Raw genomic sequence first — 12,549 nt, 5'->3', positions numbered from 1 at the left:
TGAAATACCGGTCAGTACATGTAGTTTTCAATTTATCCTAAAATTATAAGCAACTCGACAAACAGTAAACATTAAAAGGGAAATAAAATAACCAGAATTTTCAAAAAATCTGTCAGAAGAAATATGTGACATCCACCACACTTCAGCAGTTCTTCAGATTGTGCACCATCAAACCACACTTTCTTCTTACAGGCACATTTGCACAGAAATTGGGTTGAACCTGGTCTTTAAGGATCTTTTTAGGGTGCAACATAGGGAGAAACCAGGTTTTACCCAGAAACGAAGGGCCCTACACATTCCATCACCAGCCCAGAAGGTGCACTTGAGTCTACAGCCTCTTCCATAAGTCTCCAATTTTCCTGCCCTTCATAAGCTGCATGATCCCTGTCTGCTACAAGCCAAAGTTTACTATTTTACCAGACTCAGAGCCTCCCACTGCTTTTCTCAATCTTGGAATCCTGCAGCCCTAGCAGATCATCAGCTGTTTATTTATTTATTTACATTCCTGCAGTGCCACAAAGGCATAACTTCAGGGGGGATTACATACATACACAATCAATCCTACAGCATGTGCCAACCTTTTGTACAGGATGGGAAAGAATCTATGGCAGATGATAAAAAATGTTAACAGCGCATTCACATCAGTCAATTCTTCAGGGAAGGGCAAGAGGAAAAGCAGAAAAACAGCAGCTGAGCACGTGTGCACATCACAATTCCGACAACAGTGCTCGGAACTTTGCTTCGGATTGGCATTGAAGAATACATTGAGGCAGCTTACAACATTCATGCGGAAAGAAAAACAGTTTGAACACCTTAGTACCGCATTTTATCTCATGTATTTTGCAGTCGTGGTTGTGCCTTCTGGATACAAAATGAGATGGCAGCAAATAAGCTCCAGGGCTAATAGTAGTTTCCTTGATATAAATGTGGTAAAGGAATTCTAACCTTATTCGTAACCGGCACTCCTCCAGAGAGTCCCAGTTCAGGTCCTGCTTGATACTGTTACTTCGATAATTAAAAGTATATCTGTTAGTGACAAACCACACCGCACGATTCTGAATGCGTTCCAGCATATCACAATAGGTTCTGACTAGAGGGTCCCACACTGCTCTGGCATACTCCATAATTGGTCAGATGGTAGTGAAGTATAAAAGTTCCTTAACCTTCTGAGGAGCGTCCCAAAAATTCCTTTCCAAAAAATTTAGCAATCTTGATGCCTCTGCCAAAATATATTGTCTACTTTCTCCATCATTATTCTCATTTTAGCACCGCACTCTCCACAGCAAAAGTGCTGGATATTGTACTATCAACATTTTTGTGTGGCGTGCAAGTGGCTTGTATCATGACGAATATGTGTAAATATAGCCTAGCCCATTTTCCATACCACAACTACAGCTGCAGCCAAATATCATTTTGTGGAGCAACACAATGGCCTTCAATTTTACAGTGGTGAAGTATGCAGCATTTTGTTTCAAACATGAGTGTGAAGGGAAGACTGTGTATGGTGAATGAAAAGAAAGGAATGACACACATACTGGAGTTTGCAAGAATGCCCTGTGGACATTACAAAACACTGCCACCCTTGCTTTATCTTTGCCAGCTAACAAACTCATTTGAGCACAGTGTACTAAGCCAAACTTGAGTACATGAATGTCTCACTATATTAGGCATATCAAATTGCAGTGAAGATTTGCAGTGTATTCCAGTGAATCAGTGCATCACAGCAAAGGTTTTGAAAACAAATGCAAGTTTAGGAGCTTCACAAGCGCATGAGCTTGCCTAATCTATTTATGCATGTAACTGAGAAATTTTCCTTGAAATGATGTTTACTGCTGCAGGTCACAACACTTCTATGCCAGGTAGCCCATTACAAAAGAAGTCAGCATAGATACTGTAATAAGTAATGTAAGTATGGTTGAATATAAAACTGACTATCCTTGAATATAGAACTTACTATCCAGGCCATAGCTCTTGGATCTAAGCTTCACATATTTCTGCATAATACAACTAACAAAGCAATAAAGCGAGAGTTTTTCGAATGAAATGAAAAACAATATTTCTCTGGCATTCAAAACCACTGACCTGCTACTCAGCGAGGAGGGAATAAGAGAGGCAAAGATGAAAGAATAGAGGAGCAGAAAATTGTTAATGCTTAGAAAATAATAATAAATTTAAAGAAATTTTATGAAATGATGTAGCCACTAATTTTGCTTGGTTTTATGAGGTTTAAAACCACAAAGCGGCGCAGGCTATGTTAGATATTAGAGAAATGGATAAATCTTTAAGTGTGCTAACATCACAGAGTTCCTGCACCTCTAGCATTTCGTCTCCATTAAAATAAGACCACTGCAGCTGGAATTGAACCTGCATCTTTTTGATGAGCAGCTGAGTACCATAACCGCGGCTCCCATTTGGGGTGACATGCTTAGTTTGGTTTATTTGGGTTTAACATCCCAAAGCGACTCAGGCTATGAGGGACGTTGTAGTGAAGGGGTGACTAACAGGCTTTACAAAGTTCACTACAAAGAGAGTGAGCATTGATGAGGTTTTAGAGTTTGTCTAGTCTACGAATGCCATATATTTGTGCAGATAATTCATTACAAGTACATGCGGCCTATGACAGGCTCTGGGACCTAAAGCACAAAGCAACTCACGCAGCTCTCTCCTGCATATCTTAGCATTAACCATGTGTTTTTATTTCAGTGGTTGAATTTTAAATTCAACCACTGAAAGAATTTTAAACTTCCTAGTGTAACACTTTTTGCCCGAGAGATTTGTAGCAGCAATGCAGTTTAAAATTCTTTTTGAGCATACTGCAAGGCACTGTTCTTAACTTCTGCGTGCATGCCAAAGGCCTTAAACCCCAATCTACTCGCAACCATTTCTCTCAAATGCTCTGCATTTGCGCACAACCTGGCTTAGACGTCCGGATGACCTGGCCTAGATGTACTCTGTTACCACTTCCACTACCTCACTACCTATCGTAAAATGTTCTCTTTCCAGATTGTTTAGTATTTTAGCTTTCTTCATTTGCACACTGAGTATTTATATCCTCTATCATGAACTACAATTCCTCATCACCTACTACACCAATAACATCACGAAATCAGATGTAACTAAGCCGTTCTCCACAAGTCTGTGTTTCCCAAACCAATCCATGGCTAGACAAAGAGGGTCACCTCATCTATCATTTTTGTCACATCTCATTCACTCTATGTGTTCTACACAGTAAGCAACCATTGATTTCAGGTCATAGCTGCCAAAACTACACTTATGACAAACTTCACACGCTAGGACTTAAGAATTCGCTTTCTACAATCATCACATAAACGTACTCAATCGGCTTTCTCGTCACAGATGGAGGCTGGCACTGTGGTGTGGTGTTTATCTCTCATCAGTGTTCACACATGAACACATGCAGTGCATTTTGTTACTGTTTCCGCTTGACATACTCACAAAGACGAGAGAGGATACTCAGTTTGTTGTCTCGTCGGTGACAAGTTTTCGCTTTCCAGCTTTCTGCCAAGGCCTGGCTTGGCGACTGTCAGAGTTTCGTCGGCGTCGCTTGTCACAAAGCCTTTCACACCACTGAATACCTGGCCATCGTTAGTGCTGCTGTAGTCATTCTAGAGTGATCACAGAGGTTTATGTGCGTGACCGACCGGTGCTATGCCAACAAGTTCTGCTAGCTAGCCCACAGGACCCCATCAGCATCACTAGCAAGCAGTGACTGTTGAGAGGCGATATCAACAAAGTTGCAATATTTGAGGCTGCGCCCCTTGTTTTCACTTAATGCAGGTGAAAGGATGAAGTGACTCCTAGGTAGGCCAATATTATGTTGCACTCAGTACCTGTGATTGCTAGAATGTTCCTGTTTACGACCAGTAAAAAGATTCAAAATTGTTAGTGTTTAAAATTTTGTACCCCTCCCCTCTAAACAGCAAGAGCCCAGCTGCTTATGCAAGAAACAGGAACAGAGGTAGCTTGATTAATCGAAAAAAGAGGATGTGCAATGCATGTGTAATGCAGAGAAGATATAAGCAATACCACACTACAACACTGGGAGGATTCCAAGAGTAGGTGAATGCATGAATGGGTGGAAATCAGGTGGCCAAATGAGATTAGGAAATTTGAGGAAAAAGGGTGGTAGCAGGTGGCACAGGATACAGTTACGTGAGATCCACTGGAGAACCATTGTTCTGCACTAATTTTAACGGCAGATTCACAAGACAGACAAATTCACCAACTCCAGGAACGGGCTGCGCATCATGCGACTCAATGTCAATCATTGCAAATGGCACCAGCACTGTGGACTGCACATGAGGAAAAGGAGACATATTTTTGCTCTCAACTTTGAGCAGCAGTCAGCTGCACTTTTAAGAGCAAAGCTCTGAAGTACGGCAACATTGGCACTTTTTGTTTTACTGACATGAGGATCCTCGTGAGCGTGCAAGTCTCATGTTTGTTTTACACCAAATGTGTTAATTGCGAGGTATGTTTAACTAAAGAGGGGGCATCTAACAAGGGTGTCAGCCTTCCGCTATGGCACCTCTTCTATAATTCCCTCCTATATCCCTCTCTTACATCAAGGTTCAAGTGTCCACCAAAATGTGAGGCAGTTACTGTGACATTTTCTTCAATTTTCCTTCAACTAATTTTAAATTTTTGAAGGATCCAGTTTTAAAAAGGTAGAGGTACAAATTGTGCCGTATAACCATATGCCGTGACAATAAACCAGCAATAAATCTGCTGACAGCAGCTTGCCCAGTGCATTGCAAGGATGCTATACCATACAAGGATTGGTGTCATCGTGCAATGTTACATCACTGACTGACATTTTGGTCCCTGTACCAGAAATACTGGTAAACCATAGTTGTAGACCACGATGTTTTAAAGGGATAAATGAACATATAGAGCCTTTTCGAGGACACATGCGCATAACAGGCAACAGGTGTGCAATGTCAAAGCACCTGAGGCAGGCTCAACTCTTTATGTTAACAGCAGCTGCATCAAGAGCTACATGAGTGACTATATTTTGTACAAGTCTACAGTTCCTGTAATTATAAGCTGAGGTACTGCTGTGAAATGCATGTAGAATTAGCATGCATTCCTAAACCCAGCTGCAAGCCTATGTTGAAAATATTTTTCTAAATAGGCAGGTAAGATATGCATCACTGAAAAAGGATAACTACCATGAACAGCTCAGGATGGATGACACAGCCGAAGGCAGGAAGCATGCATGGGCCAATAGATGCTGGCAGCTGGCAACTGCAAATAAATACATTCAGAGCAACAACTGTCAGTGGCTGTAGCAATGTCATGAATGGCAAGAGAGGAAATTGTCTTCTGCTCTATAAACTAAAATTAGACATAATATAAATAAATAAAAAAGCGATCAGCTAGCCCATGACAAAAAAAAAATGAACAGATTTTATGTGACGCACCCACATACATTCTTTGAGGAGAGTCAGGATGACTGTCATAACCACATTGAAAGATGAGCTGGCTGAAATACCGCACACCGATTTGAATATAGGAGGAACAGGCTTTCATTAATTCTCATCATGGTGCCTTGCACCAATATGTAGGTATTAAATTGAACATTGCGACCAGTCTGCCTTGGAAAAATCAGGAGAGAATGGAAAAAAGCATGCCTTCACTAGCAAGAAGCCTGATATCTCACATCACAGCTTAGCATCATACAAAAATTGGTAGCGCATTTTAACAAATCTGCAGAAAATTAAAACTGCACAAATTTGTCGACTGTAAATGCAAGTAAGGGCAAGAGAAACAAAAAATACCAAAATACACTGGTGAGTGCGGTGAAGGGAGGTCTGTGGGTAGGATCCCGTGCCTGGAAAGAGTTCCGAGCTCGGAGAAATGCCGGCAGCACAGCTGATGGCACGCAACCAAGAATAAATAACAAAGTGGGAATCAGTAACAAAAAAACCATCGACAATGGCAAACGACTTGAATGCGGGCCGCACAAGTGAGGGATATAGCAAAAAGCTAGAAATCCTAAATAAGTGTGCAGTTGCATCCCCGACAGCTCGCAGTGCTCAGAAGGAGAGGAAGCATCGACGCTTACAGCTCAGGAGAGACTTAAGATTGATCGATCTTTGGCATAATACTGCCTCATATACTGTTCCATTAGGGAACAGATACCTGTATGCGTTTACTGCTGCATGCACCCTGTGAAAATGCTCCCAAGGCAGGCGCTGCACTACACAGACAATGCACTGAATGCAAAACAATAAAACCCGCTTATCTACGGTCACCTGTAAAGAAAGTGTTGCATCGCGGAATGCGGCAGCGTAATGTGCAGAAACAGCATCCACAGAAACCATTAACATCATCCAGGAACCGCCGAAACAACTGAAAGCCACGACCGCATTGAAGTTTGAAGTTTTGAACCCCTGCGGTAGAAGTCGCCATGCTGGATTGAGGCGATTGCGGTTGGATTCTATTGGATGAAATTTTCAGATGCTTTGCTGACGCACGACCCTCACGCACAAACAGCAGCTCACGGAATCGTATTGTAGTTTATGTAGTCTAGCTTTTTGCCTAAAACTTTACTCCTGTTGTCTTGCCGTGTTATTGCATACAGTGTTGCAGCATATCATCATCACCATGTGTATGCCGTCTGCTCGATCATCGCCCCCTCTAGGAAGATGCCTGCCGTGTGCGCGAAAAACTGCTTCCCATACCTTTCTTTTTTTCTCCTTTAAATTTGAGGTAGTAGCTAGCGATCCTTGTGGCGGCCGCTTGCAACATATGCGCTCATGCGCACATCACCAAGCAGTCGTGGCGTGCCCGTGCCGTAGCAGACGACATATCTGCGCCAGAAGGCGCCTTTCGCGCGTCTTCGACTGTTTAAGCAAACGAAAACAAAAGCACGCAGAGCTGAAAGTAAAAAGTCGCCAAGAAATTCATTTTGCTCTCTCATAGGCGACATAATCCCTCTTTAAATGAAGTTTAGATCTTTTGAGAAAAATACGTTGGCAGACCTATTACCAGAACTGTTTAACACGACTGCTGAGTGTTGCCACTCGCTGCTTGCAACTGTTCCTGTATTTTGGCACTTCAGCAGCAGTTTTACATGCTCATTGTGCGTATTGAAAAATAATTTTGTTTTGTAAAGCACTACGCGCTATTGTTGCGTCCCAAACTGCACCTCAAGCGAACGAAGAAAGGAGCCCGGAGTCTCATTTCATGAGCTACCATCCGACAGCGCTACGCGGGAGTGGTGTATAGGTGCAATAGCGAGAAAGGATTGGGTGCCAGCATGTGATTACACTGTTGTGTGCAGCCTGCATTTCAAACCGTCTCATTTCCGAGACGACCGCAAGTGACGTCTGCTGAAGCCAGGTGCAGTGCCTTGTGTGTTCAGTGCCAGAACGCCGCGCACGGAGGAATCCGCCGTTCCGATGAAACCAGATGCAGGAGCGGAAAAACACAAGCGCGAGCCTTCGCCAAGTGTGCCTTGCGTGTTAGACGTGGGTAAAGGAGAGCAAGACAAGGCAGCCCCTTCAGTGGAACTACCCGGTTAGCTATCGACATCAGATGCTGCTCGGCCATCCAACGGGCAATTTACAGACGGTAGAAGCAGCGCACTCCACATTGAACATGACGTGCCTGCACCGAGTGGCGCATAGCATGAACCTGTGCAACATGGCAAAGAACCGGTCACAGCTGTGGAGAAGAAGAAATGAAAAACCAATGCTCATGCTAAAAAGTAATTTTGGTGACAAAATTTTGGCCCACCCGCTTGACGCAGAGGGTTCAGAGTGGTGGCAAACGAATTGGGCACACAAAGTTGTTAGTTGGGTTAAAGCCTGGTGTGTGTGAGGGATTCGTACCGACGACCTTTGCTCCTAGAAATCGTAATAAGAACGACCTTCGGAGGGCCGTGGCGGGCGAACTAGTGGTCGCAGAGGTATGCGTGTGGTACGAAACGAATCGTAGTTTCGTGATGTGCACGGTGGTGTCCAGATTTGTTGAAAACATAGGGGAGAACAACTTAGCTAACGCTCTTTATTTGATATCGCATTCGCGTATCATTGGTTTAATTTTTTTCGTGTCATCCAGAGCCGTCTTCGCGAAGTCAGCGATGCCCCCTTAATTAGAAATCGCTGCTGGACAAAATGGTGGGATAACTTTATGCCCAGAAAAGAGGATCGCTTTTCAATATCCTGTCTCGTGCTGTAACTTTTTTCTTTCATACAGCTGAATGTTTTACTTAAATATATCTGATTTCGTTGCGAAATTAGCTTAAAATGGTAAAGAACGCAATTGATTGGGCATAAGTGTATTTTCGAAGAATATAGGGCACGATTCCGTAAGCGTGAAAGATTGCGCCATGCGTGAATTCTTAAAATTTTTGAACCATTCCTGTTATTTGTGTGCAATTGGGGGTTCCAAATATACGCACATAACTATCAGATTTTTCTTCATAATGCGTGCCTGAAAAATCCACGTGCGAATGACCCTTTACCTACATGTGCTTGAAACCAACGACGTCACGAGAAGGCCGCGCAGTTTGCTTGGAAAGCTTCTTTTCTTTAACCTGCACTCACGCGTCTGGTTACTGACGCAGTATTCGCCAAACGCTATAGCCGCTGAGACAAAATGGCGGCTTCTTTCTTTTCTGTATACCCAGGCGGGTAACCATGGTGCCCAAGGTGAGCCCTGCCCCCCAACGTCAAATCAAACTCCCCTAACACCTTTGCTAACCTCCTGCCATGGTTTTCTTGAACATGCGCTGCCCAGCGCCCCTCCCCCTCTAATAAAATAACATACCTTGAGTTAAAATACCAGCTGTCGAGGCATACCGTATGGTTCATAAATTTGGAGTGCTCATAATCATCTACGATATCTATGTTCAGGAGTGTTTGACATAACGATAAATGACAGTTAAAAGCTTTATAAAAGGGAACACGGGAGCACGTGTCGCTTGGTGAAGCTAGTGCAATCTAGGGACGTGTGTATAGTTCTCGCCTATCGCTCGCGTTCTCGTACCGTCTCCAGCGGCGACTGCGGAAAGCGCCGTGCCGCTCGAGTAATCCGAGGCGCTTGAAACTGCCTGAGCACACGCGCTACTCAGAAATCGTCGCATTTCATTAAGATGCGATTTTTTGGTTGCCTGTGATTCCCAAATGAAGTGAGTAGGAACACCGTTAATCGAGCGCAAAATAATAATAATAATTGGTTTTGGGGGGAAAGGAAAATGGCGCAGTATCTGTCTCATATATCGTTGGACACCTGAACCGCGCCGTCAAGGAAGGGATAAAGGAGGGAGTGAAAGAAGGAAGTAAGAATAGGTGCCGTAGTGGAGGGCTCCGGAATAATTTCGACCACCTGGGGATCTTTAACGTGCACTGACATCGTACAGCACACGGGCGCCTTAGCGTTTTTCCTCCATGCACGGTATCATTTTTATCAAAGGAACCGCATACGGCCAGTTGTCAGAATGGTCATGAAACATTCTCAACCTCCATTATTCGCTCAAACGAGACCGGAGCGCACGACCAGGTACCAACCTGGGAGGCGATTCGCTATCCGGGGGTAGCTGGTAAGGAAATGTGTGTGGCACTGCGCGTGTAAAGAAACAAGGAAACAGAGAAGCAGAAAAAGCAGTTCCCCGGAAAGAAGCGCCAAGCTTAGGTAAAGTGCTACAAAGCAGAAACAGATGGCAACAGAAACCCGGGCGCCCTTGGAGACACCCGAACGGCAGCACCCCGAAGATAGCGGACAAAAGACCACCAACAGCCCGGCACCTTTAATTGGCAGCGACATTGGGGAGAGCCGCGCGGTCCGCTACAGATGGCGTTTCAGCTACACGCCCGCAAGCGGTCTCCTTCCCGAATGAACTCCAGATGTCAAACACGGTGTAAGTGTGGGGGTGTGGACGCGACCACCAAACCATGTGCACGTGCGGGTGAGAGAGAAAGAGTGCCTCGTGGACATTGAGGGTGAAAAAGCGTGTGCACGGGGTCAGTGCAAAAAGAAGAGTCGTCGGAAGAAGAAGTGTGTAATGCCTCTTGAATATAGCCAATGTTTTTGTTGTCGTTAAACAGTTTTGTCCCTGTGTGATTTTTCTGCTGTTATTCGAACCCCAAAAGTTTTAAAGTTCAGAGTTGTAGCATTATCGCTAGATTTGAAAGAAGCTACTATATATACATTGCATGGTGCCGAAACCCGGGATGAGAAGACAGCGGTGAAATCCGAACGGACCACGAGGGACTCCAAAGACTGAGCTGAAGAAACGACAACATGGAAAAGCTCAAGGCCAAGATGAGTAGTCGACGAGGGCAGAACACCATCATGATCAACGAGGGCACAGCAGTGCTGCCGACAGCCGACGTTCATCAACTGACAGCTCTGCTGCACAGACTACAAGTAAGCAACGATGAACTGCGGAAGTTAAACGACGACTTGGAGGACCATCTACCAGAGGAAGCTTTCGAGACCCAATTCACCGAGGCCATCGAATACGACGACCGGGCCATGAACACAATCGGTCTACTCAAGGCTCGGATAGCAGCTTCGCAACCGACAACGCCTGCAGTACACAGTGCCGAATCGACACAAGCGACGCTGCCGACACCAGGGCACAGTGGCATAAAGCTCCCGAAGCTGCATCTAGAATCATTCAACGGTGAGCTTGCCAATTGGCAGACTTTTTGGGAATGCTTCCGCGAGACGGTGCATGAAAATCGGAGCTTGTCGAAAGCGGAGAAGTTCCATTACTTAAAGAGCCTCCTCACCGGGCCCGCCTCGTCGGCAGTAAGAGGACTGCAGGCAACAGAGGCCTGCTATGACGACGCAGTACAGATACTGCAGCGCCGTTTCGGCGGCAAGGGACGAATAGAGCAGGAACACCTTGCCAAGTTAAGGATGCTGCCGTATGTATCGTCTTCAGGAGATGTGAGGGGTCTCCGCCGCCTTTACGACTATGTGCAATGACACATTTGCGGACTCGCGGGACTGGGAGTGACCACGCATGCTTACTCTGCAATGCTTTGCGACATCGTACTAACAGCGCTGCCGCGAGACATGGGGGTAGAGTTTCATCGACTGACAAGCCGAAATACAAAGACCGGTCCGTCGTCGTCAGCCGATAGCAGACCCGCCTCGACAGCGCAGCAGTCCTCCTCTACGCACACAGCAGACAGATCTGACAGCAGGTTAAATGAGATATTAGAGTTTCTGCTAGTGGAGACCGAGTGCCGAGAGTGGTGCAAACAAGATCCTGTCATTGTGGCAGAGAAGAAGCCATATCCCATGAACCTCTTAGGAAAACGCCCGAATCAGCATACTGCCAGTGCCGCTGTGCTTTCTACGCAACCGAAAAAGGCTGAGAAATGTGCCTTCTGTGATTCAAGCCAGCACGGTACAGAGGTTTGCACAGCTGCGCTGACAAGCAAAGAAAAGACAGAGAAGTTAGCCAAGGCAAAAAGGTGCTTTCGGTGCACGAAGTGGGGGCACAGATCTAAAGATTGCAGGAGAAAGATAAGCTGCGAGCATTGCGGAAGAAGACACGCAACCTCAATGTGCAATCCGAATTGGACAATAGACAAAACCAACGCACCAACGGAGGTCACTGCCACGAACGTGCATGCAGCCGCTAACAGAAAAGAGACTCAAGAGACAGCGCTGCAGACTTTCCGCGCCTTTGTTGTGGGGGACACCAAATACGGCTACATCCGGGGCGTAATGGACGGTGGAAGCCAGAAAACGTTCATTCGAGAAGACATCTCAAAAACACTTGATTTGAAGACGTCGGGAGAGAGCGACCTCCATCTGAACACCTTTGGGAAGTCTGCCGCGCAGTTGCAAAGATGCCGGCTCGTCGAACTTCGCCTTCGGAGCCAGTATAGCGGCCAAGAAACCGCAGTAGAGGCTATTGAGGTGCCCTTTATATGCAAGGATGTCCGGCAGGTGCCCGCAGATCAGTTTTGTGCAAAAGGTGGAACTCGGAGGAGCATTAATCGCAGACAAATTTCGCTATCCCGGCTTGGCATCGGTCCCAGGAATTGGATTATTAATTGGCGCTGATAACTTCTGGAAATTCCAAACTGGTGAAGTGCATCGAAGCGACAAAAACGAAGGGCTGGCAGCCGTTAACGCCAAGCTTGGTTCGACCATCCAGGGCCGTACAGCGTGACCTCCAACTTCATACTGGCAAACAACGTTTGCATATTACGGATAGGTTTGGGGACAGCTGACCAGGCACACACTACGCTGCGGAACTTCTGGGAGTTGGACGCCATTGGCATAAAAGATTCCCCAGAGTCGCCGAACGCACGACCACATACAATTGGAAAAGAAAGGTCAGCGTTATGAAGTCGCACTGCCATGGAAAGACCCATCGCAAGAACTCAGTGACAACAGACACATGGCGGTGCAACGGCTAAACAGCTTGGCGAGGCGACTTGGGCGGAAGAAAGAACTTTTGGAACAGCACGACTCGGCTATTAGAAGTTACATGGAAGATGAGCATGCAGAAAGAGTACCCAAGGGAACCATCGGACATGACGCCTTCCCATC

General features: G+C 45.6%; 1 protein-coding gene across 13 annotated transcripts in view; it reads right to left on the bottom strand.

The window, feature by feature from the left end:
• LOC144113346 (uncharacterized) overlaps positions 1 to 6,600 on the bottom strand; it is a 69,616-nt gene extending 63,016 nt beyond the window's left edge. For 3 of the 13 annotated variants that reach the window (XM_077646369.1, XM_077646372.1, XM_077646373.1), the window contains exons 1-3: positions 6,279 to 6,598; positions 5,802 to 5,895; positions 5,193 to 5,268 (exon numbers count right to left, since the gene is read on the bottom strand). The gene's annotated coding sequence lies outside the window, so the exon portion shown is untranslated. Of the gene's footprint in view, positions 1 to 5,192; positions 5,269 to 5,801; positions 5,896 to 6,278 lie in introns of all 13 variants that reach the window. The other 10 variants (XM_077646368.1, XM_077646371.1, XM_077646370.1 and 7 more) reach the window with 6 other exon arrangements.
• Between the last annotated feature and the right edge of the window lie 5,949 nt (positions 6,601 to 12,549).

This window comes from Amblyomma americanum, chromosome 1 (assembly GCF_052857255.1).
Source record: "Amblyomma americanum isolate KBUSLIRL-KWMA chromosome 1, ASM5285725v1, whole genome shotgun sequence".
NCBI lineage: Eukaryota > Metazoa > Arthropoda > Arachnida > Ixodida > Ixodidae > Amblyomma > Amblyomma americanum.
Note: the sequence above shows the minus strand (reverse complement) of the source record. Positions and strands in the feature narration are given on the sequence as shown.